Below are 7,266 nucleotides of genomic sequence, written 5' to 3'. Positions count from 1 at the left end.
TATTGATTTAATTTTGTGTTCAACAGAACATTCTTATCATGATCGAAGGCAAGAGTTTTCTGCTATTATTGATTAACTGCGGAAGTCGTTTATGAATAACAGAAATAAGTTTCATTTAAGTTCGATGAAGTATTGAGAGATGTTTGATATATTGTCCTTTCTTTTTTTTTATTTTACCTTTTTGTTGAGGAAATTATGCTGTCTAGCCCTATATGATAAATCTACATTTTATTTATTTTTACTACAACATGTCTTTGCTTCACGTTACAAATCAACAATTTTCAAATAAAACCTGAATTAAACATTGACAGTTTCAGTTCTGCTATACATACTGTTTATTTTTAAGTAACAGACATGAGGATAACTAAATGGAACAAAACTTTTCTGTCGCTTTTATATATTCTCACTCAATTTCCAGATGTTTCGCCGCTCCCGAGTTTTAGTGGAATGTAGTTAAATATTGATCACATACGCAAAGAAAGTGATCGTTTTGAAGTAACGCCCACTGGGTATGCAACACATCTAACGTACTGTTAAAGCGGGCACGAGCTACTAGGAAAACTACCGCAGTCTAACTTGTGATAGTCTACAATAGTCTTCACTAACTTTACAACTCTACTTCCAGTGCCGCTGTTCTGAAGAAACATTACCGCAGTAATGGTAATTTTAAGTACTTGCGCAGTACATTAATGTAAATAATAAATGTGAATTACATCAAGAAAACAAATGTAAACTTCATTAGTTTCCAAATTGTAGCTATAAGAAATGCGAAAAAATAATCAGTGACATCGATCGATGGTCTCTTCTGAAATGTTGGCAACGCACATTACACGGGTAGAGAATAACATGCGTACAAGGCTAAGCGGAATTAAAAATACTGCGCCCACACCTGTCATAACAATACTGTAGAGCGTACAAGATGACGGTTTTTACCAAATGATGGCGTAGGTGTAGTTGTTTGCCTTAATTACATCAACTGTTTTGTAGTGCCACTGGCGAACGTTTATGGACGTCGCTTCTTATTTTCAGCTTGTTCCTCATGACAGCCTCTACAATCCCTCGAATTTTTTCGTTATAATTACGATACATCCTATCTATATCAGCAATTCACAAGAGTCCAAGGACTGAACGGGAGTAGGTAGCTGAGAAGGGAGTGAAGAAACCCATCCCCATATTACCTAGCATGAACGTAGAGCGTGTAGTGAAGAATTCTCGTTAGCGTCAATTGTAAATTTAAGTGTTAGGAAGGCTTCTGGGAAGATATTTTCTGATATGTAGCCATGTACAGAAGGGAAACGTAGATGATAAAGAGTACATACATGTGAAGAATAAAAGGTTTTGAAATGTGCTGCTACAGAAAAATGCTGTAGATTAGTTGGGTCGATCGAATAACTACTAAAGAGGGAGTGAATAGAGTAGAGAAGAAAAGATTTTATGGCCTCTCTTGACTAAAAGACATCCTCAATTAAGAGCCAAAATCTCAGGACAACAGACAGAAGACAACAGGTGAAGAGGCATATTTATAGGACATATCATGACGCATAGACCCTAATTTAGTAATATGGGGAAATGTGGTAATAATTATAGAGGAAGACCAAGGTTGAATACAGTAAGTAGGTTCAAGTAGATGTATGTTTCCGTAGTTACGCAGAAGTGAAGAGCTTGCATTCTATCGTAGCGTCGAGGGCTGCATCAGACCAGACTCCGGACACCTCTACAACGACAACCCTTATATTCTATTAATACTTAAAGAAATTTGTAAATTTGTGGTAAGATCTTATGGGAGCAAACTGCTTAGGTCATCGATCCCTAAGCTTACACACTACTTAATCTAACTTAAACTAACTTACGCTATGGACAACACACACACACCCATGCCCGCGGGAGGACTCGAACCTCCGACATGGGAGCCGCGTGGACCTTGACAAGACGCCCTAGACCGCGTGGCTAACTCGCGCAGCCAATATTTACAAACTTTCGACGAAATTAATCGTATCTATTTACAGAATTCTCATCATGCTATACTCAAAAATCTGTTTAGGTATGACATTCTGTAAGGGGTGGATTCAGATGACCAAAGAAGGCAAGTCACTGAAGATACAGAACGAACACGTAATCACAGTAGATAAATCATCATTACGCTCATTAAAATCCATGGTATCTACAACAAACAAGTGTTCCAGCGGAAAGTAAGGAAAGTAGTATCGCCTGTTGAGGAAACATATTTTCATCGCTCCAGTTCGTTCTGCGTTTGTTTAACTAACATTCGATACATGAGAGATGGCTGCTGTTTAGCAAAGAATCAGCCGTCGTAGATGCGATATTCAGAGAATATCGATATTCAGGGTGAACCAGGGATAGGAAATGTAGTCGATTACATTCTTACTTAATCATTCAGTTTACGAATCCTCCATTCGATTACAACCCTTATCAGCGATAAATGTAGAGTTTTTCCCTGTAGGACTTGATTCGTTCAAGTTAGACCGTAAGGACAGGTCGAAATCGTTAGTGCTCACTGAGTGGATACTTAGAAGAGCGTTCCAAAAGTTTATGGTCCGCAGTCCATTTTCCTTTCTGTTTCTAATTGTACTAAAACATCCTCAATTAAGAGACAAAATCTCAGGACAATAGACAGAAGACAACAGGTGAAGAGGCCTATTTTGTATGTAAGGGGCGAGGTACAGGTGAGTGTAGGTGGAGCTGATGACCCAAGTGGGCGTGGTTCGACGTATCTGGATGTGTAGGTGGCGCTGACCTGAGGTACATTAGCGCATAAGCTATAGCTGGCGGCCACGCCTTGCTGCAAGGTGAAAGACGGTCTTTCATGAATCGCAGGATTGAGGCAAGACCGTGCCCAGTCACAAGTCTCATCTTTCTTCGTGACCGAGGTATGTTTGCCATAATGCGATCCTGTCTTCGCCCGAACTAAGAGCTTCGACTGCCTTCCAGCCAATGAGAACGCTAGGTGGTACGAGTAGAATTAGTTTCTGTTCCGCCACGTTTCGCAGGACAAAGATACTTCTTCCTCGTTCGGCACCCTGAAGCAGCACGCTTTTACAAGCAGTTTTTCAGATGTCTGTCTTGCGTGAATACGAACGCTTGCGACCGGCAGACTTTGGTATAACGCTGAGACCACAGCAAACCCAGAGCACAGCAGCTTGGGAACCATGACAGTATTCAGTTTAGGAAAAACTGTATTGTTTTCGTTTGCCTTTCTTCACATTTTCAAATGATTCCTAACACATGGTGATTTGAATTCAAGTCTGTGCTAGCCATCCGTAAAGTCAAGTGATTTACAAGTACCTTTTCCATTCACCTTGAAATTTCCAGTGGATTCATAACATTATTTCTTTATGGTCCTGAGTTATTATTCCGAAGGAATGTAAGGTACCCTGATTCGGATACTTGCGATCATATAGTGTACCAATGAATGCAATGTTAGGCCGGCACAAAATGTGATCCGAAAGATTACCATTTACACAGATTAGCCAAAACATGAAGACCATCTTTCCGTCTTTGGAACGAAATACATCTCTGATTCTGCTCATCAGGGATCCGCCAGTCTGTTGGTAGGTTTGTGGAGATATGTAGCATTTGATGTCTACACGCAGGTCATGTAATTCGCCTACGTAACGGACCAGTGATTTGCGTACGCGGTGATGGCACCCGATAGCGACCCAGATGGGTTGAGCAGGATTTACATTAGGCGAATTTGGTCGCCGAGACATCTACATGAGTTCACTATAATGGTCCTCAAACCACTGTAGCACGGACAATTATACTGCTAGAGCCGGCCGCGGTGGTCTTGCGGTTCTAGGCGCTCAGTCCGGAACCGCGCGACTGCTACGGTCGCAGGTTCGAATCCTGCCTCGGGCATGGATGTGTGTGATGTCCTTAAGTTAGTTAGGTTTAATTAGTTCTAAGTTCTAGGCGACTGATGACCACAGATGTAAGTCGCATAGTGATCAGAGCCATTTGAACCACATACTGCTAGAAGACAACATCGCCACCGAGGAAGACATCAAGAATGAAGGGATGCAGGTGGTTCGCAGCTGTCAGCGTGTCTTCTATTACTACCACAGATCTCATGCAAGTACATTAAAATGTCGCCATAGCACAATACCGCTCCCAAAAGCCTGCATCCGTGGTGCGCTGCACGTTTGAGTTACCGTTCATCGACCTAGTGTAGCGCAAATGTGATTTGCCCGAAGAGCCGACACGTTTCCTTTGATCGATGGTCGAATCCTGGTAGTCCCTTGCTCACAGCAACTGCAATTGACGATATCGTTGGGATAACGTGGGATGGTCTGTTGCGGAGCTTCATGTTCAAGCTCCATGTTCAACAATGTACGATGAACGTTGTGATCCGAAACACTTGTGTGTGCACCACCATAGTGCTCTTTCGGTAGAGAGGTTACGGGTCACCAGCTATCCTACTTTACAGAACAGACAAGCCTTCGAAGCCCAAGTTCTGTGAAGAGTCGTGGACGCCCAACCATTTAGCGGATAATGGTAGTTACACTGTCTTACCTCTTTGGGTAGATGCTCACTGCAGCAGCACGTGAGTATTTGACCAGCTTTGCCGTTATCGAGATACTCGTTCACAGGCTCTGCATAATAATAACTTGCGCTTTGTTGAAGTCGCTTGTCTCAATTTGCAGCCCTTATCTTCGTCATGGTGATCCCCATTCCGTGTCTGCTCCGCTTACATGCTCTTGTTACCGCGTCACGTGCCTGCAAAGCCATCTGGCGCCTTCCAACGTCGTTGTGGGCAGTGGTCATAATGTCTTGGCTGATCAGACTAAATCCATAATCACAACCCACATTCGTCCACGGCATTCAGGCAAACAATTCTGTCCTAAGTCCAACTCTTATATCCCGTCATAGCACTCCGGAGTGCTAGCACCGCTCTGTTAAAGGTATGGAGACTTCTGGTCCAGTCTCGAAATGTTTCTTCTAGCTATAACGGTCTCTCCCGAACCACTCGTTCTGCATGAACGAGTGGTGTGCCGTCTGAAGGCAGCGCCTGAGACCAATTTCTCCATAGTACACGTAAGTGTTACGCTGCACCGAGAAATTACTCTGGCCTGACTGATTTTTGACATCAGGAAGTCTCGATAATTTACATACTTAATGAACTACGACTACTCAAACTTCTTACGACATCTGCATACAATACGCAAGGTTCATAAATCGGGTGTAAAAGTTATGTGTATTCAAAACCAGAAGAATCAAATGGGTGACTATTACTCCATTTTTGCTTCAAAGTCTCCATATTCCTCATTGAACATTCCTAAGTAATGTTACGACTGGTGGCGGGTTATGATGCCTTTATAACTTCTTAATGGAAAGTGCTTGTGAAATTTCAACCGGGTGGTAAAGAAAATGGCAGAGAGCTGAAAATTTGTTTCAAGTCTTATCTTTGCACGCTGAATTTGGCGGGTAAGTCGAAATTGCTAATTTTTTTCATAGATTTGGAATTTTGAGTTTTGAAAAAAAATCATCATTTTTTTCAAACCCTTTCTTGGAGTTCTTGGTTATCACGGAGTGTATTCACAGAGCGGAAAGTGTTTAAAATTGACGGCAGAGTAGCAGCTTTCAATATGGGCATTTTGATTTTTTTTAAATAGTTGAATCATAATTAGGTTTCTATCACAAGGCAGATGTATAAGGTGCAGAAATTTAATTGAAACATTAATTTTATATTAATTTGTCCGTAAATGTGCACCGTCTGTACGTACCTCCGTAATCGTGTATGTACGTGTGCGTAATCTATATACACAACCGAAATCAACGGAAATAAATAAGTGTAACTATAATTAACCTTTTAAATAAATAAGCGTAAGTATAATTTACATTTTTCTTCTTTGTAGTTTCCAGACATGAGCATTCACGTTCGTGGAGGGTTCAAATGTGAACTAGAAACTAAATATTTATGAAGGTATCCGGTCCTGAGCAGGAGATCACTGTCCAGTTAGTTACATAACTTGAGTGATACGAGGATACTTACATACTGTATTAGCCGACAACGCCTCTGCGGTCTGCCAACTCTAACGCGACTGATGGCAGTACGCCGCCTGGCGGCTAGAAAAGACCCACTCTCATTCCTGTGGCCGACGACCTGCCCGTGCGGGCGCAGCGCGGACGGGAATGTGCTTTCCACGTTGGACGGTAAATGTTCGCGAGCGCTCTCTTACAAATTCTTTGACGTGATGAAATACCAGTAACTAATAGTATCAGACATGCCCGGACATGAGAGACACTCGGTAAATTGCAGTGAGGTAGTGGAGACGATATAGAAAAATGTGGAAAGCGAAGAAAACGAAAGTGTCATTGACAGTGGTGAAAGTTTCACTGAAAATGTGTCACATGAGAACATAAGTGAAATCTGACAGTATTGCTAGGAACAGCGTTGAAAAAGAGGCCGTTGCTAGTAGTAGCGATGAAACAGATACTGAAGGAAGTACAGATGAATCTGAGAATACTCTACTTGATTTTTCACTGTAATCATCATCATTATCAAATACGAAGTTCGCAAATTGCGACCAAAGTACCTTGAATTTTGTGTTAGATGTTGTAAGAGGTCCATGATAAAGGAATTTGTTGCTAGTGCACTCGAGCAGATGTAATTTCGATGGATTGCTCACGCGCTGCCTGCGATATGTAAGGTATAAGAGAATCTCAGACCAGAGAGCAGTGTTGTCAGTAGTAAGAACTGTGTAGCAGTTGGAGTAAGTAGTTGCTAGCGAGCAGTTGTGTGTATCGAGTTGGCTGGGCCGGTCGCGCATTATGTAGTATTGTTACATCAAGTCCCATGAAAATGTTTTTTTAAAATCTCTTAATAATAATCTTTTTCTTGAAAAGTAACTTTTAACAATCATTCATTTCAGTTTAAAGAATTTACTAATTTCTCCAGTCCTTGGTCATCCAGATTATTGAAAAGAAAAATCTGTTGTTTCTTTTAATACATGACAAATCTGTCGGCCAGCATTGCACTGAGCTGCGCCAGAAAAATTTCTTATAGGAGCAGATATATACGCGTTAACCGGCGACCTAATTGAGGTAAGATTTTTCAATTTATTCAGAATGAATTTTCAGGGCCATGACGCAGCACTGCTGACGTCCTAAATTTACCAGTTTAAATTCACAGCAATTATTGAAAGGTTATAAGTGAGCCACAGTTTTATTGAGAGATTAGTCACATTGTATTACTAGGAGGTTACAGAATTTATCTGTTGGTAGGTTACGCTGAATATGAATGCTATA

Source organism: Schistocerca gregaria, chromosome 1, assembly GCF_023897955.1.
Source record: "Schistocerca gregaria isolate iqSchGreg1 chromosome 1, iqSchGreg1.2, whole genome shotgun sequence".
NCBI classification, from domain to species: Eukaryota; Metazoa; Arthropoda; class Insecta; order Orthoptera; family Acrididae; genus Schistocerca; species Schistocerca gregaria.
Note: the sequence above shows the minus strand (reverse complement) of the source record.